Source organism: Anser anser, assembly GCF_964211835.1.
Source record: "Anser anser genome assembly, chromosome: 2".
NCBI lineage: Eukaryota > Metazoa > Chordata > Aves > Anseriformes > Anatidae > Anser > Anser anser.
Window position 1 is genome coordinate 1,432,776 of NC_139721.1, and position 28,000 is coordinate 1,460,775.

The 28,000-nt window shown below is 53.1% G+C and overlaps 1 protein-coding gene across 1 annotated transcript in view; it reads left to right on the plus strand.

Moving 5' to 3' along the window:
- ZC3H3 (zinc finger CCCH-type containing 3) overlaps nucleotides 1–28,000 on the plus strand; it is a 137,199-nt gene that overhangs the window by 61,868 nt on the left and 47,331 nt on the right. The gene's annotated exons all lie outside the window — the stretch shown is intronic.

The following is a 28,000-nucleotide window of genomic DNA, read 5'->3' on the forward strand; positions in this document are numbered from 1 at the left end:
ACCTTTCAGCAGGTGGTTAGAGCTGTGAAATGGGTGCTCAACCTCCGCACTGGGTGCCAGTGCTGCTTCCCTGGTGATGCCTTTTGAGTTGATTTTGATTTTTTTGATTTCTGTCCTGCTGTCATGCGGTGGGTAGTGTGGCTGCTGGTGGAGATGTGGTCAGAGAGGAGGAAAACCTGCCCTATATCTGCCAGTCCCTGGCCTTTCAGGAGGTTGGGTTGCCGTGCTCCAGGTGGCACGGGTGAGCCAACCTCCCCATCTCATCCCTTCCTTTCCTTCGTGGTGGGCAAGTTTTGGGTTTCTGACTTCTTTTGCTCTCTTCCCCAAGACGTTTGGATATCCACTACCAGTTGCTCAACCCAACTCATTGTCCGGTTGATCCGATATTGCCTCTCCAGCTTCTGCTGACCAGCAAATTTATCAAGCCAGGGTATGTGGAGGCCACTGTTCCTTCCTCCTCCCTCGTGCAACATCATCACCTTCTCCCCCAGTCCCGTGTTGCGGTGCTGAGCCCTTTTTTGGGGTGCTGTCCCCTATGTGTGGTGCCCTGCTGAAGGACGGGCACGTGAGTGGGAGACGTGGGCCTCGTCTATGCTTTGCCTGCTGGGTTCTTGCTGGGTAAGGAGCCCAACCTCCTTTGGAGGTCACCATCTCACGGCGTTCACTTTGCAGGATTTTAAGATTTAAGGCTTTGAGAGCAGAGTCTACCTATAATTACGTTAATCATGTACGGAGACACCTCTCCTGGCTCATTCTGCTCCTTCAATTCAAGGGATTCGCAGCTCTTCTTGAAAAGCACCTGGAGGTGGAGGGTGCAGAAACCAGAGGGTTCCTGAACTGATGGCTTGGTTGGAGGGGACTTGGTAAAAGCGTTACTCCTGATCCAACCATGAGAATGCAAAATCCAGCAGCGACACGGTGTTACGGGGTGGAGAAGCCATTTGCAAGCGCGGTCTTGGTCTTTGAATCTTGGGATTTTATCTGGGACATTTGGGTTTTTATACAGGTTTTCCTGAAAACCAATTGCGTTTCGTAGCAGGAGGCGTGGACGCCCCAGGTGCGCAGGGCTGGGACAGGCAGAGGCAGCTTCCCTTGGATCCTGCTCTCTCCATTCCCAACCCCACCGTCTCAAAGACATCCAGGAGAAGCCAGAGGCAAATAAATTACACGTAATTATTTCTCCGTGTTGCTAAGCAGGAGCCGCCCTCGGGTGCTTGCTCTGATGCACCTCCAGGAGAAGTCAGCGCTCTTTTTTTTTGGAGAGCTGCGCAGGGCTCAGCCTGGCAGATAAATCGATGACTTTTAGGACTTCCCCTGTTCCCTTTGACACCCTCGTGCTGGGCAGACCTTGACATCTCCATCCCAGCCGTGCGGGGATGGGAGATGGGGAAGGGCTGAGCGTTTTCCTTGGGTTTCTCCACCAAAACGCGCGCGGTGCCAGCCTCCGGGCCGTCTCCGGGACGGTCCGGAGATGCTGGGGCAGCGTGCCAGGAGGAAGGCTCATTAAATCACGGCGTGTTAACGAGCCTGGGGGGTGCTGAGAGCTGCTGCAAGCCCTGTTCGGGGCTGTAATGCACGGGGAGAGAGCAAAGCCGTATTTCTGCGGGGCCGGGACGTCACGGCAAAAGTCGCAGAGAATCCGGAGAAAAGTGTTAACGTCGGCGGCTGCCGCTGCTAATTGCTGAGCGCGGCAGGGGAGAGGCTCTAATCGAAGCCACCGTATATTGCGAGGAGACAGGGATTGTTGGGTTTTTTATCTCGATCTCAGCAAAGGCTGCCTTTGCTCCTCGCTCCGTGTATTTTATCCCCTTGCTTTAGCGACCTGGGGGGGCGCCGAGGTTTTTGTCTCGATGCCTCGTCAGGGGAGGCTCCGATGGGATTTTTTTTTTTGCCTCTGCGGTGCCGATCGCTCGTGGATGTCCGGCCACGAAGGGCCAGGGACGTCATAACCCGACGGCCAGAGGCCGTGGCGCCGGGGTTAATTTCCTTTTATCAAGACGAGCGGTCTCGCTCCGGTCCTCCCCGGCTTCCGCTGCGTTAAGCTGAAAAGGAGTCGAAATGTGACTAATGTCCTTAAAGCTCCTGTCAATTTTTTTCTCCCCAAATTCATTTGACATGAAAGTGAGAAGTAAACAGAAAGCCTGCGTTTAAGCAGATAACTTGGAAAGCCTTTTCCATCACATTTAAAAACGGCCGTGTCATGGATTCTGCGAATTGGCGGCTTCTATTTTGTTTTATTTTATTTTATTTTATTTTTTGTCTGTGCGGTAAATTTTCTTTTAATAATCTCGACGTGGTTTTACGAGGTTTAGGGATAAGATTTTTTTTGAAGGGATGTTAAACCATTCTCCAGACTGACATCTCATTACAGTGAAATTCATCTGCCCGGATTGGAGACGTTACAGGCAGGAGGAAACCGGGGCTTCCGTCTGAAAAAGTGTTTTTTTTTTCTATGGGAAGTACTTTTAATCTTTTTAATGAGGATGGTATGAGATACACAACCCTGCATTGTTTCGGAGAAGTCCTGACATCTGGCCTAACGTAATCCAGTTTCTGTTGGGAACTAGTTAGAGGCTTTAAAAAACAATGTCGCCTCTTCTCAGCAAAGCTCGGGATTAATCTTTCATGCTCTCCCCGCTCCCCTCTTTGCAGAAAGAAAGACGCTTTATAATGTTCAATCTCTTTTTTTTTCCCTTTTTATTTTTTTTCCTTCTATTTCCCTCTCGCTAAACAGAGCTGACATCTGGGCCTGATCATCTCGCCCTGATTTCCCAGCCAAGCATCCCGCGTTGGCTCCGGGCCGCGCGGCTCTGCGGCGGCGCCGCTCCCGGGCACCGTCCCCGCTTCGTCCTCCATGTCCCCGTGCACCGTCCTCCACCTGGATGGACCTCCCCGGGTCCTGCAGGAACACCCCGTGCCCCCGTGGGATCGAGCGTCTCCCCCTGCTTCCCCTCCCCGCGTTTCAGAGCGCTTGGTGCCGGTGCCCGCCGCCGGCGGCGCTCTCCTCCTCGAAGGGACGGCCGCAGTCATTGAGCTCTACTCCGGAGGAACTAATGAAAACAAAATAAAAGCGGGACTCAGAGGTTAACGACCAGCTTTAAATGCGTATGGAAATGCTTAAGAATAATGGGATTTTCTTTTTTTAATTTTGCTTAATGGAGTTAGGGGAGTTTGGAATTGATTCTATTAAAAATAAAAGTGTCACTTCCCAACCTGGGGAGGCAATTATGGGTTATTTACTCGGGATTGTGGTAATCTTGGATCAGCCCCTTTTGCAGATCCTCCCAGGGCCTGGTACAGGCAGAAAGGAGATCTCCAGCTGCCCTGCGCCGGGCACATCCTTCCCTGCTCAGCCTGCAAATCCCGAAACCGGGACCTGATCTTTTGGGGAGATCTTGTGGATTCATCGCATGCTGGATCTGCAGCGGTTTATTTTGAGAACAGAAAGGAGGCGCGGGACTTGTTTGACTCCAAAACTGGAGAATTTCTGCTTATTTTCCTCCCTCTCAGCTAGCGGGGTGCAGCTGGAAGCCCTCGCGCCGCGTTATTTAGGGGAAACGTCTTGCGTTTCCTGCACAGGTACCAAAAATAACCTTTTTTTTTTTTCCTAAAAGCCATAAAATCCTGTGGGTTTAAGGCACCTCGAGATGACCAGGCTTCTTCTTCGGCTGCTTAAATGTGGCCACAGATCCGGAGCCCAGAATACCTCTTGCTGTCTGGGTGTAAGGATGGAGGTGCAGAAAGCCGTGGTTCGGCTGCAGGGGACTCGTACAGATGCACAGCCACTCCGGACCTCGGGTTACGTGTAAAAGGGTAACGCGTCTTCCTTCTTCCTTTTCTTTTTTCCCCCCAAAAAGCAGAGTTTGTGCTTTTCTATAGCGGTCTGCAGCCTCGGAGCTGTCCCTGCTGGCATCCCCAGCAGGATTTTAGGCTGGCTCAGGACGGCGCTTGGAGGTCGGGTGCGTGCACGGAGCATCCCGGTTGCTTCGGGGTCCTTCACAGGGCAGCTCTGGAAGCTCAGGCTCAGCCCCTCGCGGCTGGAACTGACCCCAAAGATGCTCTCAAGCCCTGAGACATCCCGAGTGACGCAAAGCAAAGGGTTTTGCTGACATGAAGTGCGTTTGCGGTGTGGATGTTGGCTCTCCAAGGAGGCAGAGAGGAGGAGAACAGGTCCCCGGGGCTGCGCACCCACCTCTCAAGTGGCTTCAGCTTCACGTGTTCACCCAAATCCCAGTGCCTGGGGTGGAACAGACGTGACCGGGACATCGGTCTGCACAAACCCAAAGCCATACCGCACGTGTGATGCTATTTTGACCCAAAAGTCATGTAGAAAAGCATGAACCCAATGGAAAACTGAGCTAAAAAAGAGCGAAATACTCCGAATCTCACTAAGGCTGCAAGCAGGGCTCCATCTGGGGAGCCGCATGGGAATAATCGGGGTTTTTAGGGCTTTCAAACCGTCTTCCAGAGCAATGGGTGCTTGCTTGGAGGCACGGCACAACCTTTCCCAAGCGAAAAGATGCCCCAGGGGCTGGAAGCGCTGCAGAGGGCATCGCCTCCGTCGTGTAACGCTGCAGGCGTGTTCACAAGGGGTCGTGCTGCTTCTTAACGGGTCCCTGCTCATCCACAACGTCTCCCGCCCCGTTGGGTATTAAGCTGAAATGTTTTCCTTAGGGTTGATAACGGGCGGAGAGCGCACGCACGGTTGCCGGAGGATTTGCTGATGAGCGGTGATTCATTAGGCAGGATTTCTCCCTTCTCTTTTGTCATCGCCTCTCCTTGCTTTCAGGCAGCTTTCGGCTATCGGAGAAAAGCAGGATATCCCGAACAAGGAGGTTTACACGGATTAAAAGTGGAGGATTTTGAGCTGCCGGGTCAGCAGTTTCGGATCGGGGCCGGCTCATCCGATTTCGGGAGCCCGTTTCCAGGTGCTGGGGACCCTGAGATGGGCGAGCGCCTGCATCTTCCTCTCTGGTGGCTTTCGGGAAGGTTTGCTCTTCCTCTGCAGGGCAGGGGCCTCTGGGTTGCCTCTGGAGCACCCTAAAAGCGATGGTGCGTGTGGCAGTCAGGAGGCTGGGGCTTGCCATTGCTCTTCGTTTGTCACACCGGGACCGAGCGTGGTGACCCCGGGGAACTGGAGCAGGTCTCCAAAGCCCTTTGGCCCTGTGGCATCTGTTTTTTTTTCCTGGACACTCCAGGATAAAATGTCTCATGGGGCCGTGAGGTTCCTGATATCGCTGTTCCTTTCGTCCATCCAAATCCCCAGCTGCCAGCTGCGCCTCTTAAAAAAAAAAAAGAAATAAATTCTTACATGATAGGAGCCTTTTTACAGCGTTCACCCTTTTTAGCCCGGGCTTCAGCAGCAAGCAAGCAGTCCTGGAAAGATGAAATCTGCTTGGGGATATAGTTTGCAAAATTGCACACGCTCGGTGTTTGCAGCTCATTTCGAAGCAGTTCTTAACCTCTGGAAGCGGTTTTTCCCGGGCTGGTAAATCCCACCTAACGGCGGAGCAGTTGGAGGATATTTTTTCTGGCGCTGGGCATTTTCAAGTGTCACTGCTTTTTCACCTGCCAGTGACAGCTGCACGAGCGATGGATTTGATTTCTAAATTTCTGCCCTCCTAGGAGATGAGGAATGGCAGGGCTTTTTTTTTCTTTTTTCTTTCCCTTCCCTTTTCCCCGAACGGTTTTTGCCACAAACCTGTAACCCCTCCGGCCCCTTAGCTCGCCGCGAGAAGTTTTCGCCGTGCCGAGCGCTGCCGTGAAAGTTGGGATGGAAACAAAAAAAAAAAACAAAAAACCGAACCCCGCGGGCAGAAAGCAGAAGAGCTGCGGGTTGTGCTGAGTGGCAGCTCCGTGCTCCGCGGCTCTGACCCCGATCGCTTCTCGTTAGCTCCTGCGCTGAGCCGCGGCCAAATGCTGCCGGCAGCTGGGCTGCCGCGCGCCCGCCTCGGGACCCGGGGAAAGGAGAGGGCGAAGCGGTTTTGCGGGGGCACAGAGGTCGCTTCGCTTGGCAGGCGCTCGAGCTTCGTTTGTGGCTGATTAATTCTTTCCAGGCTGAGCAGACGTCGAGCTCTCTTTCGGGGCCGGAGGATGGCTCCATCTGCTTCGTCCCGGCATGAGAAATAAATGCGCTCCCCAACGGGGCTGGAAAGCCGCTCGTGGGTCGGTGACCGCCGAGGGATGAGCCGTGCCGTGCCCCCGAGCCGATGCTGCAGGGCTGGAAAAGGCTGTGCTGGAAAACCCCGGGCTGCAAGGACCCCCGGAGCTTCTCTTTCTGCAGCCACGTTAATCACAAGTCCCTTGCGTGGGGACTTCTTGCAGCCCCGAGGTGAGAAGCGAGGGTTCAAATGGTTTTGTAGGATATGGAAGTGAGGAGCAGAGCGGTGGAGGGGACCCAGGACCCCAGACCTCTTCCCACCGGCGTTCAGGCGGGCTGCAGGATGCGGCCCCTGCTTATCAAATCCCCTTTTGATGCTGGGCTTTCACGCGTTGCTGTTTGGATGCGAGGACTTGGCGGATACCTAGAAAAATAACTTAGTTTTTTCATCTTGAGGCGTTTGCGAGGTGCGAACCCTCCTCGGCTGCCGGCTGGGATGTTCCCCGTGGGTCTCATCCCGGGCAGCGCACCCCGTGGGGCTGAGCGCAGGGTAGGAGCACGTCCAGCTCCCAGTTTGACCAGTAAGGCTCTCCGTGAAGCAGCGCAGCCTTACCGGGAAGGCACCGACGGGCGCGCGGCATCACTCGGTATCCATCCACCACGCGGTGGAAATGGGGCACAGCGTGGTTTTTTTGGGTACAGCATTTGTGTTTTCCATATCGGGTGATCTGTACTGAGAAAAAGCAGTGCACGGACTTGCAGGAGGTGTTGGATGCCTCTACCCTAACACCTTCCCTACGAAATTCTTTCTGTAGCTGCTGGAAATAACCCCGGTTTTGTTTAATGACGGGATTTATCCGCCTGTTTAACCACCTCGCCCCTAGATCCCTGCATCCCAGCACCGAGCGCGGGGCTGGGATCCCTGGCACGTCCCCGGTTTTGTAGGGGAACGGCCGGGCTCCCCGAGAAGCTGGGGACCCGCACCAGCATCTGTGGCTGGCTCTGCCCGCCGGACCCGCCTGGAAGAAGGATTTGCAGAAGGACAGGGGGAGGTCTGAGAGGTCACAGCTGTTAACGCTGGGAAAATGGGAAGAAAAAGGGGCCGGGGGGGTTCCCGAACTTGGCACGAGTGCCGTGGCCACCTGTCCGGAGGCATCAGCGGTTTTCGCAGCCCGGAGTATGTTTCGATTACAAATAATTTCCTGCGGCTTTAATCCGTCCCACTCCCAACAAATCTGGATTTCCTAATTGTTTATTGGGTTAGCGGCTCAGCACCACCATGGGGTGATGGTGGGCACACGTTCAGGGTGGTGGGAGAGGTGGGAAGGTGCTGGGAAGCTCCAGCACCGAGGTCCCAAGCAATAAGAGGTGTTACTTATTTATTTATAATTTATTTTTTCCCCTATCGCTGTCAAAGTGTGCACGGGACGGGCGCTGGCTTTGGCGGAGTGAGCTAGAAAACTTAGTTTGTATTTTTCAAATTTCTCTTAATTACCATCTGCTGGCTTTGCTAATATTTGCAAGACTCACATCTTGTTTTTAAACATGGACAAGAAGATTGGGAATCCAGGCAAGCAGCTTCGGAAACAGAGCAGAAACACGAGGGGTAAGGAAAGAGCTCGGAAAGGTGAAACGTGAAGACGGGCGCGCATCCAGGCTGCCTCCCATGCGCTTCAGCACCGTGGTAGGAGGCAATGCTCCTGCGTTGGGTTATTCCTTCTGTGTGATGAAGAACACCCAAAGGGCTTGGAGCAGTTCTTGGAAGAGGAGATGCTGACTGATGGTGTTGGGGGAAGCTCTCGGTGTCCTTAATCGGTGGCATCGGTCCCTGATGTGTTCCTGGGGAGGTTGGTTCTCCAAAACCTACGAGGGGTGCGTGCTTTTCTCCCCGTCTTGGTGCAGAAATGTCTCTCTTGTACGTGGACCAAGGTGCCGTAGGCATTTTGTTTGAATTACACCTCTCATAATTACACCCGAGTGAATTGCCAGGGCTGCTAGAAGGAACGGATCTCGCTGCCCAGCTTGCAAACACCCCTCCGAGAAGCGGGGCCTTCGGGAAATGCTTCCCCCAGCTTTCAGACCTCCGGCCCCGAGCGATGGAGGTGAGTCGCCCTGCCTGGGAAGCCTCAATCTATCCTGCGAAGTTTTTTTGGGAAGCCTCAATCTATTCTGCAAAGGTTTTTGGCAAGTCTGGGACCGGAGGGTGGCATCACGCTGCCCCAAAGGCACCGGTGGATGGGGTCTGGGTGCTGGGGTTTGTCCAGAGCCGTGGCATTGACGTGAAATTTGGGATGAAATTCTGCTTGGAAAGGGACTGGGGGAGCCAGCACCGCCTGCCCGTGCCTCCCGCCTCCCGCTTGCCTTTTTCTGTCGGCGATGCTGAAGCCAGGCTTCCTCCGGCAGGTTTTTTAAAATTTTATTTGATGAGAAGAGTCGGTTATGACTCCCCGAGTGCCGTAAAAGTTAATGCGATAGTCTCTCTGCGCCTGTGCTCATTTTTATAATTTTTTATTTTATGAAACAGGACAGGGAGCTTAGTGACTTATTACTATTCATTTCGTTTCAATGCAGTAAATATTGATTCAGTTGGGGGTTTTCAATTTAAACCACTCGGCGATTATATAAAATATTACTAGCCTCTGAAATTATGCTTACCGATCCCTTCGGCTGCTCATTAACGAAGGAGTGCAATTTTTAGATCCCTTTGCTTTCATCACTCTAATAAATGGGCTAAGCTCCCTTTTTGCACGCAAGGTGCTGGAGACTCAGCTAGCGGGGGCTTGACAGCCTCGGTGCAGCTCTTAATTTGGAGCCGCTTTCAAAGGCTTCTGCAGTTTGCGTTTTGAGATGTGGAGGGCTCTTCCTCCGATTCCTCGGCCTCGGCGGAGCCCCTGGCCGAGAGCCGGGATGCCCTGAGCCTGGTTCAAAGCCCCGCATCCCAGGTGCTCCCGCCGTCGGGTCTCTGGGCGCTTTGTGAACTCAGAGGAGCCCCTTGCACACATTTCGAGGGACAAAAAAGGAATTTTGGGGGAACGAAGCATGATCAGAGCTCGTGCAAGGGCATCGTTAGCTGCGGAGAGGCTGCTTGATGCCGACAACCTATGGGCAATCCGTATGCTCATGGTGAAGCATTACGTGAACCCTCCAAGGGATGCTTCAGGGGGCACGAAGCGTGTCCCGATGGGGACCAAATTAAATAAAAAAGCCTTTGGAAAGACAGAGCTAAGACAGAAACCTTTGGAAAATTTCTTCGGGGCCACCCGGCCGCGGGCTGGGGGCTCTTCCCACCCAGAGCTGGTGTCTCCCCACTGGAAGAATGGAGCCCAGGGTGGCCCTGGGGGCAACCGGAGCCTGCTTCTCCTCCCGTTTATCCATCCTGGAGCCACCGTGGAAGGAGGGCAAGGATGGCTTCAGGGTATCGCGGCGGGGATGCCGCACCTAGGAAGAGTTTTAGATCTGTGTATGCCTTCTGGAGGCTCTGGCGAGTCGGAAAGAAACCAAACATTTCAGACCTAAGCATCCCCAACATCCAGTGGCCGAACATTCAATTTTTGGGGTTAACCAGCACGGCAGGAGAGCTGAGAGGTGAGGAAGGAACCACAACTTTGTTGTCAAGTGCCTTGAAGAGAAGAAGGGACCACGGAGATCGGTCTCAAGCTCTTGACTCCTTCCAAATTCAGCTGACGTCGTGTGACGGCCGGGAGGAGGCTCGGAAATCATACGGGTTAGCCAGAGCTGCGTTAATTGGATCAATGCTAATAATTTAAAACACACTGGCAGGGGAAGAGAGCGCTTGGCCCAGGTTGTATTTCTCGGGCCGAGACGTTCCTTGCTTAGTGCTTTGCGCAGCACTTAACCTCGGTGGCCTCCCCCCAAAATAAGCCCAAAGGCCAAAAAACGTGGCCAAAAAGAGCCTTCACGTGGGAGAAGACCGAACTAAGACTTCGCTGCTGTGCGTGCGGCCAGCTTAGATAATTAAACACTGCTTTAAACACCGCTCTTGGGCCACTTTTAAGGGTAGCAGTAAACTCCCTTTGCACTAATCGATACGGTTGTAGACTACGTGCGTATTTCAGCCTTGCCAGCCCGACTTCCCGCAGCGGTCAGGAGCTGATCTTACCCGTTTGGTGCAGCGTGATTGAGTCCCTTGCAGTGAAGATGACCGCGAATGGCTTTGCCAGAATGCCTTTGTGTTTGTGGGTTTGTTCCTGCAAAACCTGGGCAGTTCATCTTTTTTTTTTGCGTGAGTCCCTTAGAGGCTTGTCGGGTTTTTGGGAACGCGCTGGAGATGAAAGTATGGTATTTTAGTAACAGTGATAAAAAGATCGGTTTGAAAAGGGGTTTCTGGAGCCCTGCTTAAAGTATTTTTGCCAGTATTTGAAGAATTTATTTATGTATAATGATATTTGTGTATCACGTCTCTTCGGTGTCGCAGCACATGGCATGCGCTGGGATTTTTGGAGCCGGGCAGGCAGCTCCTGCCAGGGACTGATGGAAATTGGGTACCGACCTCCCCAGACCTTGTTGCAATGGCTTGAGCCATTTTAGGGTCTTTAATTGCTTTGTAAAACGTTTCGGACTCTTGCAACGATGGTAAATAACGTACGGGTTGCTCTGCGTTCTCCTGGCGTGGTTTATCTCATGCCGGGGAAGGGATTTGGGCTTCCCGAAGCTCGGTAGCAGAGAGGAGATTTTCCTTTAACGTGGCTGTGCCACCCAGGAACACGATCCTTTTATTGCGACGCCGGCTCGCGAAGTCATTTGTCCTCGTTGATGGAGTATTTATGATGGGAGCTCCGGGTGGTGCTTCCCTTAGCTTGAATTTCATCAGCTGGCAAAGGAGCACTCCGGTCGGCCCCGGGGGTTGCTCTGGCTTTTGACGCACGGCAGCATCCTACCTGTTGGCTCTCGCCCTTGCTTTCACTCCTGGCCATCGGTGCAGCCCTCCCATGGGGATCCGCGGCATTTCTACGGCACCCCATACGTTTGGGTTTCTCCTCCCCTTTTAATTTTTTATTTGATTTCCAACGGCTGCTCAGTATTCAAGGAGCATAAAACCGCTCGCCACTTACCGCGAGCTGTTACCGCAACAGCTCCTCACCGTTTTTAATAATAAGGAAGGAAGCAGGAGAGCCCTCATCGCCTCTCCGGGAGGGCAGGGGAGTGGGTTTTGAGGTTCCTGGAGGTTATCTACCCAAAAGCAACCTCGTGTCCCTCTGCATGTGCTGCTCTGCACCGTGCTGAGTCCTTCTTGAAGGTTGGGACCACACGTGGATGCCTGTGAAGATGCCCCAGAGCAGAGGATATACAACAGGTATTTTGTTTCCCTCCCCTTGCAGCATCTGGGGGAAGAAGAGGGCAGATATTGCTCATATCCGCCCTGTCGTGACATGTCCCCGTGCGGCTCGCCTTCCTGCTGGCCCACCCGAGAAGGTGGCTTTGTCTCGAGCGAGCCCCAGGAGACCTGGAGGTGCTGGCGGGTCAGAGAGCTCCCGTCTTTGCCCTGCAAAAAAAAGGAATTTCCAAAACGTGAGTTTCGGAGCCATCCTGGCATCACCCAGTACCGATTTTCCGCCCCGCGCCCGTCTCCTCTGCCTGGTGCTCGTCACCAGCCGGGGCTCGTCTCGAGCCCGAGCCCCAAAGCGTGGGTGACAAACGCTTCCCGAGCAGGCTGTCACCTGCTGCCGAGGCCATGAGCTAAAAGGGCTGCTGACAGCCTCCTGGCCCCGCACCAAGCCACCACCCTCGGACCTTGCTGGGGACAAACCGGGATCCGGCCACCCGGGCTGCTCTGCACCGGTGACAGCGACCGGGAGCATCGCTGCCACCTCCCCTGCCCCTTGGGGACAACCCTCGTGGGGCCAGGCCGGCAGCCTGCCCGCCGAGAAAAACCTCCTTTTTCTTTTTTTTTTAATTTTTTTTCCCCCTTCTCTTTTGCAAGTTTCGCGCTTTTTCCCTTTGTTTTGGAGGTTGTTTTTCTTTTTCCCCAAGCTCAGCAAGGTTGAGCGGGCTGGCCGCGCGCACCGCGAAGCGTACGAGGGGCCCGGTTTAATTTGCGGTTAGATATCTGTTCAGATTGCATCCACTTCCCCAGTCAGCACTTAATTGGCAAGTCGCTTGATTTAACAGCGTGGGAGCCGGCACCGGAAAAATGGCTCGAATAAATCACTGCCTGACGCCAGAAAATAGATATAATCTCAACATTAACTACATTAATAGTAGCAGGAGCCGAATTAAGAAAGCCATAAAGTATAGGCAGGAGAGTATAAATTACAGCCATCTCGCCGTGTCTTCTTCAGGCTCTGCTTTGCCTCCTTCCCCAGCCCCTGCTGGACCTCTCCCAGCCGGTGGTGGCTCTCGTTGGGGTCCGGACCGTGCCCATTTTTGGGGACAGGAGCAGCGAGGTGCTTTGCAATGGCACAGGAGGAAATCTTCCTTGGGGTTTGGGCTTCGTGCTGCGTGGGGTGAAACGTCTGTTCCCCCCCCCCCCCCCAAGCAAGGTTGGTTTTCCGTGATGGATAAATCAAAATAAACGCTGGGATGTGGGAAAGGAAACGAAAAATATTCAGTTTCACCTTCATGGGAGTGAGAGGGAGCATAGCTCGTGCCCTCTTCTTGCACCTCCCCGGTGGTGGCTTGGAGATGAGTCCCTGGTTCCTGGGTGACCCGTGGTCGATCCCTCGTCTCCTTCCTTTTGGGTTTTTGGGCTGTAGAATGGGTGATCTGGTGTAAGTCCAGGAGTCAACAATGAAAGAAGAGCCCCCGAAAGTCAGCGAGCCCGCGTGGAGTTGTAGCAGAGATCTGGGAGGAGGGAAGGCGGAGAGGTCTGGGCAGAGGTCGGTCCCAAAGTGCCCCTTGTTCCCAGGCCTTTTGGGGAACCCGTACCTTCATTTCCCGATGGTAAATCGAGGGAAAGCAGCTTGGGTAAGCAGCTTTGGGGTCTTGGGAGCGGGGTGGTGGCCGAGCATCCTCGTGATGAGCGGACAGGGAGCAGTAAAACAGGGCAGGGGAGCCGAGTCCGTAACTGCTTGCGTGCTGCCGGCACGCCCCGCATGGAGAGATTTCACCATGAAAATTATTTTTTTGCCCCTTTCTGCCACTGCGCAGAGGCGGGGGGTGTCGAGAGGCAGGCGGTGATGCTGCGGGAGTGACCGTGAGCCACATCCCACCTTAACGTGTCTGTGCAGGCTTGTGTCAGAGCCCTGAGCCAGATTTGGGTTCATTTGTGAAGTTTTTCCCCATTTTTTTTTTTTTTTTCTTCCGGAGCCCTGAGTCGCTCTGGGTCTGATGCCAGCAGAGGGAGACAGCTCTGTACGAGTCCGGCGCGGGGGAGGCTGAAGGCTAATTCAGCTTTAATGGGAGAGCGGCAGTGAATTTGTTGGCTTTCCCTGTGCACGTTGAACACGCATCGCTTCGGGGTGCTGAAATCGCGGGCTGGCGGCTTTGGCACCTCGGAGCTGTAGAAATCCTCGATGACCTGCGTCCGTGCATCCTGCATCCGATGCTCTGCGTGGGTACGGACCCCCGGAGCCCTTATCTTCAAAACAATATCACAGCCATCGTGTACACCGTTTGTTTCTTGCACAGTGTTTTCTTTTGCCCCCTAATCCCACCACCGAGCCCCAACTCCCGGGCATCTCGGCGCTGGTGGGAGGCGCGCAGGGGATGCTCTCGAGCCGGGCACGAGGGACACCTTCAGCAGCCGGTCCCACGAACGCCTCGGGGATGTATCGAGGGCCCGTCCTGCCCATCCTGTGTGGTCACCACGTGTGCTTTTTGTCTAGATACCCCCTAAATAGGTGTCGGCTGATGGGGATGTCTTGGGCACTTGGGCTGTGGGATGTCTTGGGCACGTATGGAGCTGTCACTGCGCTGAGCCGCGGCGCGCTGACGGCCGGGGAGGATGAAACGGCCGTGCCTTTTCGGCAGGCAGCCTGTTTTAAGTGCTCTAACTAGCAGAGAAATCTCCGAATTGGAAAAAAAAAACAAACAAACAAACCACCACTGGAAGTGCTCCTCGAAGCAGAACGGGGGGGGGCTCGCTTGGGGTGATGCCATCGAGCATCGCTCGATCGCAGCGGCCAGCGCCCAAGCGCGCGGTTTCCCTGCTAATCGGAATCGCTTGTACCACTTTTCTGGCCTGATCTGAGGGGACTGCGGGTTTTGTAGGTGGCGAGCGCGCACTCGGAGCTGCCGAGGGTTGTCAACAAGGTCCTGCTACGTGCCTGCGTGCGGGAGCTTTTTCCTTGTTACTTCCCCGAAAAACCCAACACCGCTGCCTGCGAGAGCGAGCCGACAGCGAGCACGAGATAAAGGGGGCTCTCGGAATTGTCTTTGCTTGGTCCGTCCGAGCAAATAGCAGATGTTGGGATTTCTGGTGAGATTTCTGCCTCCTTTCGGAGCCTGCGAGGATCGCTGGGAGCTGAATTTCAGTGGGGGAGGACGTAGCCCATCTTCCCGGAGCCCGGGGCACGTTCCCGTGCCCTCTCCTCCTGAACTCCTTCCCTCCACGGCTGCAGCCTGCTTCGCCAAGTACCACCAGCTCCCCTCGAAATGGATTTTTAAAAGCGTCATTTTACGGAGATTTTTACTTTCCATCTTGTTGTTTATTAGGCTCTTAAAGGGGAAGCTTGTAATGCATCCATTGATCGAAATACCAATTGAAGGGATGTGAGCCCATAAAATCGGCCCGACCCTTTAATAATGGAGCGATATCGTTTGTAATGTAGGCGATGCAATTAGTATTGCTAACCAATACGCTGCCCCTTGATGGGTGCCTTTGAATCATTTTTATACCTCGCAGAGTCCACGGAGCCCAGGCAGGCTTCCTCGGAGCGGCTGCCCGGCGAGCAGCCGATACCCCGATGCTCTCAGGCTTCACCTCTTGTACTTTCGCTTCCGAGTGGATCTAAATCCTTTATCCGTGTAGTTGTGTGCGTTTACGTATAAAATATGCATGCACACGTTTATAAAATATGTATGGGTATGTTTTTATACAGACAGAGCCAACGCTTGGATTCATACATTTACTGCCGGCCTCGTTTCATGTAGGTGATCCAGGAGTTTGGCGGGGCTGCCCCGGTTCCTTCCTGAGCCCACTTTTGGGGTTTGGCTCCTAAAAGGTGCCCAAAAGCCCCAATACCAGCTACATACACGGGTACCTAACAAGTGCCTGCTTGACATTTACAGAAGTAAGCCTGGAGGAGAAACACGAGTTGATTTACTCCTGCGGACACTAAGAAGGCAGCAAACCCGATTCTCTTGCGGGGGAAGAAAACAGGAGCGGCACTTAGGCGATATTTTTTGTGCCCTAAGAGGTGAATTAGCTGGAATTTTAAATGCAGCGTGGGCATTTCTCTATCCCTAGCAAAGTGACCTGGTCTGGGATGCGGTCCCCGTCCCACCCGGGACCACCGGGCAGAGGAGCTGCGGGCAGCACCGCTTCGCGGTGGATGGGAAGGGGAGCCAGAAAGAGGGGCCGGATCCGTTCCTCTCTGCCCGTTCGGTGGAGCAGCGACACGAACACGGCGGCAGGACGCTTGGTTTTCAGTTCTGCATCTACTTACGTCTTGGTGGGCACGTGGGTAAATGCCCTGCAGCAACCCAGCTCACCTCTTCCACGCGTCCAGCCCCGCTGCGCCGCTTGCCATCGAGCCCCGCTGCCCGACTGAGTTATTAGTCGTCTTTAATTAAAACCTATCAGCTGCTCTTGCTGCTGCTGGTGCTGTTATTATTATTATTATTTCCCGCGTGAGAAAAAAAGAACATTTCAAAAAGAGCCGTCTCTGGGAAAAGCAATTACGCTGGGGGGCTTTTTGGGAAGCAGGCAGGAGGGGAAGCCTCGGCTGGGGTTGGGCTGCACATCTGGCTGAGCGTTTCAGAAAATATTTGGGTTTTGGGTTTTGAAGGTGGTGCAGGAGGCTCTGCTCACTGCAGGACGAGCAGGCAGTGCCGATGAGTAAGTACCACTTCTGTGCCTCCGCAGGAGAGTGTCTGTGAGCTTCCCGGCCCGTTTTAGAGCATCTCCGAGGGTGGTAGCATCGTGCCTGGGGGGGATGAAGTGTTCCCGTCCCATCCCACGTGGGCTGGGACATCGGCGCATCGCGGCTCAGGCGCTGAAGCCGCTAACACCCGCCTGCCTCGGGAGCTCGGTTTCAGCTAATCGGAATTAAACCCTAATGAACTTCGTCCAATCGTCTGAGCTAATGGGGGTAAAAGGAATCTAATTAACGGGACAATGGTCCCCTGGTCCTCCCGGCAGAATTACTGATGTGCTGCAGCATTAGAGCAGCGGGCTGGAAAGCTGTGCATTAGGGGCTGTCAGCATTTCCATTCTCAATCTTGGCTTAAGCGGTTTAACGGGACACTGTCATGGGGTTTTAGGCTGAAAGTTGACCTACCTTGAAAACAGCTTCATCTGGACTATCACGTCTTGTAGAGCGGTCCTTTTGTCTTTTCCCCAGGCCACTGTTGCAGTGGAGAAGTTTTTTTACGGTGTTAGGACTTTACTGGAAAATTTTCTTAGCTTTGAAACGTTTCAGAAGATCCTTCGATGACGCCGGGATCAGACCTTGTCCTGGAGAGAAGCCAAGCAAGGAGGTTTCGAGTTGGGCTTTCAGGTGAGCTGAGAACAAGCAGAGCTGCTTTAGGCTGGGGTTGGACGGGAGGAGGACTTCTGAAGGAGGTTTGCAACCACCTGGAGGCTCCGGAGTAGAGGCGTGCAAGAGCTAAAGCACACGGAAATGAAACAGCCGAGGAGATGGAGGATGAAGGGGAACAGAAGTTGTGTGCTAACAGGGCGGTGTTTCAGAAATTATGAGGCCAGCAGAGCAGCAGACTCAGCAAAAACCTCCCTTCATCCATGCCTGGAGAGAGAAGTCCAACCTGGGGGTCACTGGGGTAGACACGGTGGTGGCCTCGGCCAGCAGCACCGTGCCCAAATCCCCACGAACCCAAAATTTGGCAAACGGTCTGAATGCAGGCGTCTTGGCCGAGCCCTACTGGCCAGGAGGCTGCAAAGTGAACCGAGCTGTTGTTGGCCCTGGGAAAATTTGTGGTTGAAGACGGAGAAGAAGAGGCCCTGTGATGCCAGGCAGCCTTTAGGAGAGCGAGCGCCACGAGAAGATGAGTGATTGAGACCGCAGCAGCTGTTTGCTTTCAGGGATGATGATGAAACATTAATTACAGGCAGAGGCGGCATCCTGCCGAGAGTAATATTGTCCTGCTGGCAGCTCTGCAAAGATGCATTTAGCTGGCGGAGCCGGGCACCTTCGCACGGGCGAGGTGATGTGATGGGGATGCGGACAGGGCAGGAGGAAAAGCCAGACGGAAACCTGGTCACGGGTCTAGAAGAAGGGTTTGTGGCAAGGAATGAATCAGAATCGTAGAATATCCGAGTTGGAAGCGACCCACAAGGATCATCGAGTCCAGCTCTTGGGTGGAACAATATCTCCCAGAAGGTATGTGTGATACGAAGGGGCCACCAGGACGTCGGGGTGGCTTTGGCCAGTTCCTGGTGCTTTGGAGGTGTAGCAAGTTGTAAGGCTTAGAAGAAAGGCCAGAAGTGATTTTAGGCCTGCTTTACTCAGATGTAGGTCCGTACTCTTGTACAGAGCGGATGGAGAACCCGCAGTGATCTTGGGCAATCCTCTCCCTTCTTCCGTCCTTGCAATTGGGAAGGGAAGAGCCGTGGCGCTCCGTAAATGCCTCACGTCTCAAGGAAAAGCTGGTCCTGGAGCAGAGACACTCGTGATTGCACACCAGGGGTGAAATTCATCCTTGTGCGAAGGCCACGATGACCCCAGTGCCTCAGTGAAATCTTATTTAGCTTTGTTGTAGGGACAGAGCTTTTGATGCATCCGGTAACGTGTTTGATCTTAAAATAGGTTTGTGCCCGTAACAGGCGAGGGCTTTTCGCTTGTCCCTCTGTCACCAGCAGCTGATCGCTCAATTCCAGTTACATTAGAAAAGGAGATGCCAATTAAACTCTTGGCATTAGCGACGCTTTCAAATTTAACAGGAGAACTCTCTTGTTATCCCCGAGTAATTAAGCCCTCAGTCGATATCCGTCTGCAGTAATCCCCTCCGGCTCTACCAGGGGGCTCTGCGGGATCAGCTCGGAGCCGCCCTGCTCGCGGTGGGTCGGGATTTGGGTGATGGATGCTGTGCCTGGATCAGCTTCCGAAACATCCCACCCATGGGTGCCTTGGCCCTTCCCGGCATCGTTAGCTGCCCCTCTTTTCATATCCCCTTGTCTGATGCTCTGCTGCGTTTGCAGGGTAGGAGGTTGTCATGCTTGGACCACCTTCCGTCATCATCCCGATGGGTTTTTCTTCTTCTTGTCTTCCTATCCCGTCCTGTCCATCCGCTGCAGGTTCTTTAAGGCAGGAATACTTCTTTCCTTCCAGCCCGCAGAGAGAGGAAATAACTTGAGACTGCTGAGCTCCAGCGCTGGGGGAATGGAGATGGGGTGGGGGCAGACACAGTGCCCCCCATTTGGGTCACTTCCAACTTGGGATATTCTATGATTTATGTAGCGTGGTGTCCTGCTTTGCATGGGGGAAACGCTAAAAAAGGTATAAAACAACTCACCTGGAGTCCCTCCCAGCCTGTCCCCTGGCCTGCCAGCACTGGGAAGGGGCGTGCTGCTGGGTAGAAGTGTTTTTCAAGAATTTTAATGTGTTTATAAATGAGAATGGACCCGTCCTAAAGGCAGTTTGCAACATTACCATAAATTGCCTGAATACACAGTTCAGGATGTGTGTGACACCGCCGGGAGCGCGAATAACGGCCCGGAGATTGCCGAGGCGGTAGAAAGCCTGTTGACATGCCGCTGTCTTGCATAATAGTTGAAAATGAAGGGTCTGGAGAGGAAATGCAGTCGTTGGGAGGCTGAACATGTCACGGGACATTAAAGGTTATTTGCTCCTTTCAATTTGTTTTTTTTTGCTGCTCAAGCCATTAACCTCTCCGGTGCTCTTTGGCGGTTATTGACCAACAAGCGATACCCGAAGTGGATACAGCCTCGGGGTAGACGTCAGCGCTGAGCCTGCCAGCTCTTGCTTTGCTCTTCCATTGAAAAAAGGGGGTGAGACGTTGGGTGAGGCTTTGCCTGCGGTGAGGTATGGCCCATATAATGATTCTACGATCCCAAATCCTAGAATCATTGAGGTTGTGAAAAGACCTCCAAGCTCATCTGGTCCAACCAGCACCCTACTACCAATGACTAAACCACGTCCCTATCGCTAAACCGCTAAACCGCGTCCCTGTCATCTGTCTGAGGTTGCTCTACACAGGCTTTTGGGCCAATTTAACCGAAGCTGGGATTTTTACACCTCTTTCAAAGAGGAGGTGATGATCCTCCGTGGCTTGAAGCCGTTGGTTCTGTTGTGGTTTGCGTGCTCCCTTGCGGAGTCTCCCGCTGGTGTCTCAAAGAGATCTAGGGTTGGTGGCAAGAGTGCAGGATGCTCTTGTTTGGTTTCCTTGGTTAGTTGAGCAGCAAACCTTTGTTCTGTGTTTGTTAAAATCTCTCTTGATTGCCCCGGGTTTCACCTTGATCATAGTTTGCTCTTACAGGAGGATGTTCGCAGAAGGAGATGGCCGTGCACGGACCTGCTCCCGGCCCAGAGCTCTTGTTTTCGGTTGCTCCCCGCTGCCCGGCCCATAGCTCAGTGAAGCCACAGGAGCAAACGTACCCACGAGGACCCGTGCTGGCCTTTTTGGGGCTGTAACTCCCATCTTCACCTCCTCTGAACGAGCATCCCACCGCCCTGCTTGCCCGGAGGAGCAAGGGAACAGGCTTTGGGTAACTGGGATATGGGAGCGCCGTGTGAGCCCTGTGACAGCGAGGATTTGATGCTCTCCAGGCTGCCCTCCCGGCACTCCGGCTCAAACCCTCTCTGACCACAACCAAACTGCCCTAAAAGGGTCTGATCCATCCCTGCTTTCCCTGCCCATCCCTAAGCACAGCAGCACCGAGGGCAGATGCTTTCCTCCGCTCTCCACGCTCTTTATCTTTTGTGCAGGGATGAATGGGGCTGCAAACAATAGCAGCCATTTAGCACACAGGAGTGCTTTGGGGCAGGAAGAAGAGCAGTCCCTAACACGGCGATAAGCTCCTTGAAGGCGATAACAGTATCTTCTCTGTGTTTTGTGAGATCCTGGAGTGATTTAAGCGCCTTCCCTGGCTCCTGGCTTTCTCTTGCTGTGCGGCCAAGGCAGCGTGCCCGGCGCGCCGCGGGGATGCCAAGCGCGGTGCCTTGGCTGTGATTTTTTATTCTGGGAGCTGCAGAGAAATGAAAGGGAAGGTGGAACTGAAAGGGAAGGTGGAACTGAAAGGCATTTGAGAAATGGGAATAAATCCAGTGGGATTACGGTGTGTGGCCAACCAAGGCTCCGGAGAAGGGGCAGTGCGGGACTTCTCTCTGCTCCTGCTCGGATCTCCTGGGGAAGGGAGGGCATGAGCCAGCTCCTGGCTTGCCCGTGGATCACGTGGAGCCCAAACTGTATCTCCTTCTGCAGCCTTAATTAGGCTTTTTTACAGGCCTAATGCTCCAGTTTTTAATCCCCAGCTTGGAGCGGGATTTATGGTGTTGGGCATGTTTCTGCCTCTTTTCCCAAGCGGTGTGGGTGGTGAGGGAAGACAAGCGTGGCTCTTGCTGGAGCGAAAACATGACGTATTTAAAATATGGGCCAAAATATGAGGTTTTGGATGAGTTTCGCAGCCCAGAGGGAGCTGCTGCTGAGCGCTTGGGGTGACGTTGGGGTTGGTGAGGAGGGAGCTTGTGTTGGCTGCTCATGGTTGTGGGTCTGTCCCCAGACTGGCCGCAGGGTGAGCTGATGGGCTTGGGGTCCAGAGGAAAGGATGGGGGAAAAAAGAAGCAGAGGCTGATGCTGGGAACAGGTGAGGAGCCCCAAATAACGTCTGGTGCTTCTTCGCTTCTCCCATCAGCCGTTCCCAGCCCAGAATGAAGGCTTCCTTGGTTCACACCATCACCGCCTCTATCTGGAGCTGCTCCCCAGTAACCGGATAGCTCCTGGGGATGGAGGCTTCAGGCTCGGCGTTTCCTCCCACCTCCATCCTCAAAACTTTTAGTTCCTGAAGCGTTGGCTCTTGCCGATGCTGCCCCAGTGCTCGCACTCTGCTGCTGGCTCCGAAACGTCACTCGCCGTCCCATGGCTCGGTCCGGTCTTTGCAACGAGGATCAACGTGGTTGCTCCAGTCTTAACTTCATTTTGGGTGAAATGCTGTGAAAGACTCAACTCTTGCAAGTATTCCCCATCAGTTTAGCATGAGCTTGGTCCTAAGTTTTACAGCCCTTTGGGAAGACACAAGAATAGTATTTTTGTCCCCTGGTCTTTTGGAGTGATATTTTTTGAGGAGGGAGCTTCCCCAGCTTGTGCAAGGGCTTGGAGGAGGTTTCACACCTAGGACATGTGGAAGATGGGGAAACCACGAAAAACAAAACAAACAAAAAAAAACCACCAACGGCCCCGCATTGCAGGTATAATCAAATGTTTCTTCTACACCATGCAGACGTAAAAGTGACTGCGATGGTTTTGATTGCAGGATTAAGTCACGGGTTGAACTGCGAAGAAGAAATCCAGTCAGATAGCTTTGATAATAGTATTGGCAACAGCACGCGGTGGAAGCCCAAAGCTTTTAGATAGATGGAGAAAATATTAAACAATTGTGTGGTTTGCAGATGGTCCTGGTGGCTCGCAGGGAGCTGCTGGCAGCCCCGTTGTGTCAACCCTTCTTTGCCTGTGACTGTGTGGCACCGTTGCAGCTCACGCTGATTTAATTGCTGAGGTTAATCAGGATTGAAATCCACGAGATGGAAACCCTTGGTTTAAAATCATCTGGGTTTGTTCCGCGTCTTTATTCCCCAGCTGTGTTTCTGGAGGAATCCCTACTCTTGTGGTTGAGAACCGTTATAATATACGTGCAACTATTTTTCCTTCCCAAGTCAGGAAGATTTATTAGGTGGGTACATCTTTATTTAGGCAATTATGTGGCTTAATAGGCACTCATCGAGGTTCGTAATTTTTCTCAGGGTTTGGAAATGGTAAATGAGATCTGTGCTGGATTATTTTTTCTTGAGATTATCATTGAGCTGCATGTGAATGGAAATTCAGGTTCGATTCAGCTGAATCCAAGGAGTTTTTTAGTGTTCCTTGGGTTACCTGAAATGTGCTGGATGCACGGGAAGCCGACCTGAGCTTCTGAGCACAAATTTCCTAATGAGAACTGGTTGTTAAAAATAGAGATTTGTTTACAGATTAATTAGAGTATTGCCAGTAACTATGATTTGAAAGCTAGTGGATTTTGGATTTGTTTGTATACTGGAAGAAGATGTGCTTTTCTTCCTTTCAATTTGCAGTCACTTTTTCAACCTCAAATATTTGTTCTTGAACTGAATTATCCGAATAACACACATCAGGTTCTTTTTATAAGTTAGGTCTTGAAGTAGGAAGCATTTATTTGAGTATTCACATTTCTACTTCTAAGAAGGAAGCAATAATGTTGATAACATTATGAAAATCAAACATTTCAATGGAATCACTTGTTTTTCCCTGCAGATTCGAGCAGGTACTCGAGCAGTGGGCAGCTGGGGATAGAGATGTTGCGGGTGATGGGGGCGGCTTCCAAAGGGGAATGCCGTTGAAGCTTAGAGGCATGTTTGAAGAGCACTTGGAGCCTAAATCCCGTGTTTTGTTCTGCTGTGTGCTAAAGAACAAGGGTCCTGTGTTTTTTTCCACCATTTCTCCCAGATCAGTGCTTTGCCCCTCCTGCCTCGCCTGGCCCCGGAGCGCGCCCGGCCCCCGTGTGATCCGCTCTTTCCTCGGGAATCAAATGCCAGCATGCAAATGCGATTTCTTACTATGTAAGGATTACTTTAAAAAATAAATAAATAAAAATAAGCTAAGCCTAAAGAAGATATCCAGAAGTAAAAGAAAACCATCCTCTAAGAGGCACGTGTATTGCCGTTAGCTCCAAGAAATCCTCTCCGTTTCAGCTGGTTGAAACGCCGTCGGGATGCTCTTACCCTGCTCTCAGTTTTGTATTAGATTTCGTATGCATCAGGCATTTCGGTGTTTCAAATCCAGGTGGGTTTGTGCGTGGTTGTGGGGGTTTAGATGAGATGTTCTTGTCCCTGCTTGCACGTGGGTGTTAAACCTGAGCATCCGCCGCTCTCCGAGGTGAACCGTCCTTGTTGCTAACCCTTCCTTCCCAAGATTTCGGCTTGGAAATCTCCCTTTGTCCTTTTATTGGCCTTTATCTAAGAGAAGTACATTTCAGTTGTGTCATCTGCTGGCTCCTGGATGAAGTTTTGGCGGTTTTGTTCCATTTTCAGCAGCTTTGCCATGTTTAGAAGCTGCGCAGCCGCTGGCCGTTGGGTCCCCGTTGCCTGGCTGAGCCCTTTTCTCCTTCATTTGGTCCAGTTCTCACTTTGGGCTTGCTGCTCTGTTGGAAGAAATGAGAAATGGCTTCAGAGCACTTGGAAAGTCTTGCAGAAGAGCCATGAAGAAGACGCTGGGTGTTTAACCACAGCAAAGAGAAGAAGAAAGTCAAGACTTGGTCAAGATGGGCATTTGGGAAGAGGTTGTGTGAAATCGTCGGACTCGATCAAAGTTGCTGCTGCTTCGAGGGATGCGTGGAAGAGCCCAAATCTCCAACTGCAGAGAGCTTTATTAGCCCGGGACCTGAACCCGTAACATTTTTAGCGTAGGTGCTGAGATTTCGCCATCGAGCCTGGCCCTGGTGTGGGCGCTGGACCTCCAACAGCTGCTACGCTGTTTTAAAACATTTTTATAGTGTCCCTCTACCCCCTTTTCATTAAAAATTTTCATTCCCCTGTCCACCCCGGGGTGGGGGAAAGACAACCCTCAACCTTGTGTAGTCAAGGTTATGGCGATAAATTCTGTAGCATTGTCACTTCTATTCGGAGTAAATTGGCTGGCCGCTTTCGGGCTGAAGGGAAGATAATTTGCTGTAGTATTTCAAATGGATTAGAAATGGATTTGAAGGGAAAGTTCATGCCTCCCATTACAAAGGCTAGAAAGAAGACTATCTTAAGGCACTGTTCACACTCTGGCCTTCATTATCCACGCTTAATACCTTTCCTATTTTCCAGCGTTAATGAAATTTCCTGCCGGAGCGGGTCTTCTGGATGGACGGGAGAACTCTTTAGATCCGAGGGCTTGTGCTGCAGAAAGGGAATTACAAGCCCCTCGTGTCGAGGGCCGGCGTATTCTTCAGGTCCTTGGCCTGGCTATTATCTCATTAATTTTATCCTCTCTTCTCAATACAGTTCATTTCCAAAGGCCGTCCTTTCCATTAGGGTAACAATTCAGCGGAGTGCCGTGACACCGCCGGGGATGAAAAGCGACGAGGGGTTTCGCCAGGCTCCTTGCCCTCCGTTGGAGGCCTCGTCCCCTTCTCCTGGCCCGGTGGTGGCTGTCCCCAGGTCGAGGTGTCACCGCAGGCGGGCGAAGGTGATGCTGGCAGTGCGAGGATGTTGGGGCTGTATCACCGCGGGCGAGCAGCACCTGAAGGGGTCGCGGCTTTTCGTCTGCTTGGCCAATTCCCTTTCCCCATTCTTCTGTGTGGGCAGAGGTTACGCAGCGAGGTTTCTTTACAGAACATATTTCACCTTCAGTTCTGAATGTCCTAGGGTTTCTGGAGGTAAATACCACAAGTGGCCAGAGCTCACCCTAACGCGCGGGTTCAGCAGCCAAAAGTCCCCGCGAAGCGTCTCCAGGACCGTGGCATCTCCTCTGCTGTGCGCTCGCGTGGTGTGAGTAGGGCCAGGGGATTTGAGGGGACACTATACCCAGTCTGGGGGTGCTGTGGGGTTTGGGAGCTCTCCCCGCAAAGGTTTGGGCCGTATCTTTTGCAAGCAGGGCGAGGACGGACAATAAAACTGCTGAAGCAGTGCTGCAACCTCCTGGCGCCTTTCCCTCCGTCTGTCTGTCTCCAGCAGGGGAAACAGCTGTAAAGGTTACTGGAGCAGATTACAACTCCTTTTGAGAGTTTTTTTCTCTTTCTATATTTTTTTTTTTCCTTCTCTCTGTTAACTTTTTGACTTCTTAGCACTGAGTTTCCAGGTGAAGAACCAGGGGGTGCCAGGGCAGTCCCCGCACCGATGCCCCATCAGCCGGAGGGTGGAAGCGGAGGTGGCCAAGCCTCCCGTGGGGTCAGGTCTTGGTCCACTGGGACTCACAGATGCTTTTTCTCCCTCAAAAATGCAAATTGGAGGAGGTCTGGGTGAAGGCAATGCCTTCAGCTGCAGAAATCCTTGAAAATCCTCTGCAGGGAGAGACATGGGACCCACGGTCCTGCTGTGCGCGTCGCCGCTCTGCTCCCTGTGGGCTGGCTTGTTGCTTTTTTTTCCTCTCTTTATTTAATATTGATTTAAAAAGCATCAAGTGTTTTATAATCTGCAGCTCTTGCTGCTTGGTGTTTGTCGACAGCGGCTCCCTGCTCGCTCTCTGCTCACATAGGAGGGGTCAGATGCCACCGGGTAATAACTCTCGAGAAACGGTGACTTCCTAACGGGGGCCGCTGCGGCGGCGTGCAGCCACTTGAGCGGTTCGAGTGAGCACGGAAAAGTGAGAAAATAAATATCTGGAGGATCCGGGGGAGCAGCGGGAACGGCGGCTGATGCTCTACGGCTGCAGCCGCCCCGGCTCTGAGCTGCTGCTTAAACCAGGAGGGTTTTTCCCCAGCCTTTTATTTTGCATCCCGATTATGTGGTTTTTTTTTCGGAGAAGCGAGCTGGGCACGGGAGCACGGCTCTTGAGTTATCTTCTGCAGACCCCGTGGCAGAAAACAACGCTGGAAATACAACAGGAGAGAGGCATCGAGCGATGGGCCGGGATGTTTGCCCGTCACGGGGGCTGCCCTGGTGTAGTGGGGCTTTTAGTGGGACGGGGGCATTTTCTGGACAGCAAAGCACTGCAAAATCCACACGCCCTGGGCATGGCACGAAATCCCTGCCTCGCTCCTGCCAAACAGGGATGGGAGCGGGGCTTTTTCCCTCCCCTATAAAGGGCTAAAAGGAAACGTTGAACGCTCTGGGACTGGAGCGATATGGTAACATCTGGGCTCTGTGTCTCCATCGGTAGGGTTTTCTTGGTGTCATGTTGTGTTTTCTGGGTTGAAATCGAAGGAAATAAATCTCGTGTCGCTAACCGTTCCCCTAATGCGGCGTGCGTGCGGGGATTAGGGGATACAGCCGGATCTTTCTGAGCAAGCAAATGCTCTGTTTCTACCCAAATCCAGGTTTGCAGCACACCCGTGAGTCACGGCAGTGGCCCGCAGAGGGTCACTTTTGAGCCACATTCCGGGCTTTTTAGACAAATGTCTTTCAGTGGAGTTTTGCGCTTGGTGTGTGAGGCACCCGGCGTGGGAGATGCTCTGGTTGCTCGCAGCACACGAGACCTTTCAATGTACTTTGCTGGTGGGCTGCAGAGAGCTGAAATGCATTTTTTTACAGGATGCTGATTTTTTTACAGGGAGCTAACGCCAAAACCGCCTCGCCAGGACCCGATGTACCTGCGTCAGCAGCACAGGGGTGCAGATCTGTAGGGGAGCGATGCTTGTAGCTCTGTGGCACGCAGAACAGGAGCGCAAAAGCCATCGGCACCGAGCATCCCGTGCCTCCTCTTCCCTCGGGAAGGCTGCAGGGGCTCGGAGGGGTCGGCATGCACGATGTGCCGCAGGATGACCTCTGCGAGACGTGTGCGAGCTTCTCGAGGGAGACCTTCCTGGGGTCTACACGGGCTGGGGTGTGCTGAGGTTTGCTGCGAGTTGCAAACCTGGGGACGTGGGGAGCTGGGGGAAGCCCTCGGGATTTTCGGAGAGCGGCGCAGCCACGGCCGCGCTGTGCGCGATCTCAGCTTTACGGTGCCGCCTTCTCCTGCTGCTTTTGCAAAATTTCAAGCTCGGCGCTCATCTCTGGAGCGAGGTTAGGGGTTTCCCGGGGACCGAGCCCCGAGCAGCCTGCACCGGGCGCAGCCCAGCGCCGCTCGGCGAGGTCCCCATCCCCTCCGCGCCGCCTGGCAGGAATTCGCCGCGCTTGGTAGCCAGTGGCAACAGCCCTATTAAATGAATCGGCTGTCACACTAAGCACCAAGAAATGTAACTATTACATTTTACAATTCCCTTTCTCTTTGCGGCACATGTTCATTTGAAGGTAATGCTCTCCGGGGTTTGCATTCTGCTGATAGGATAGCGGCCCTTAATTTACAGATAGTCGCCGGTAATGCGCGCTTTATATACGTTCCGCTAATAGCATTATGAGCATAGTTTGTGCTAATACAAAATTAGAGCTCTAATTTGCATAAACAAATTACTGTTTGGATTAGTGCTAAATGGTTAAGACGACTGATATCGGCGTAGATTTGATTCGGCTGCAGCGGCTCTGTTTGCATAACGGCATCTGTACCGCAGTGAGCTGGGGGGGGGGGATTCCTGCGGATCGGGAGGCATCGTGCGGGGAAACGGGTTTGGGGTTTTCGGGGGCGGAGGAACCCGTCCGGGAGGGATTTGTCCCCAGGGTGACGCTTGGGAAATTCCTAAAGGTGTCCTTCGCCCGCTGGGGACAGCCCGAGCACATCGTGGTGACGGTAATGTCCTGGTGACACTAAAAAGCGTGGCCATAGCACAGCTCCTGCCCCGTCGCTGCGGAGCTGGGAGGAGGAACGCGTCCCCTTGGTGGTGTGATGGGGACCTGCGGGGCTGGAGAAGGTTCCCAGGTGCTGCCAGGGTCCGATTTGGGTCCCAGCATCCCCTCCAGACGTTAAACGGGGATGAGCAGCACTCTCCGGCAGCTCATCCCATGCAAGGACGTGGTAAAAACCCTACAAGAGCCGGGCTTGGGGGGGAGGCTGTAA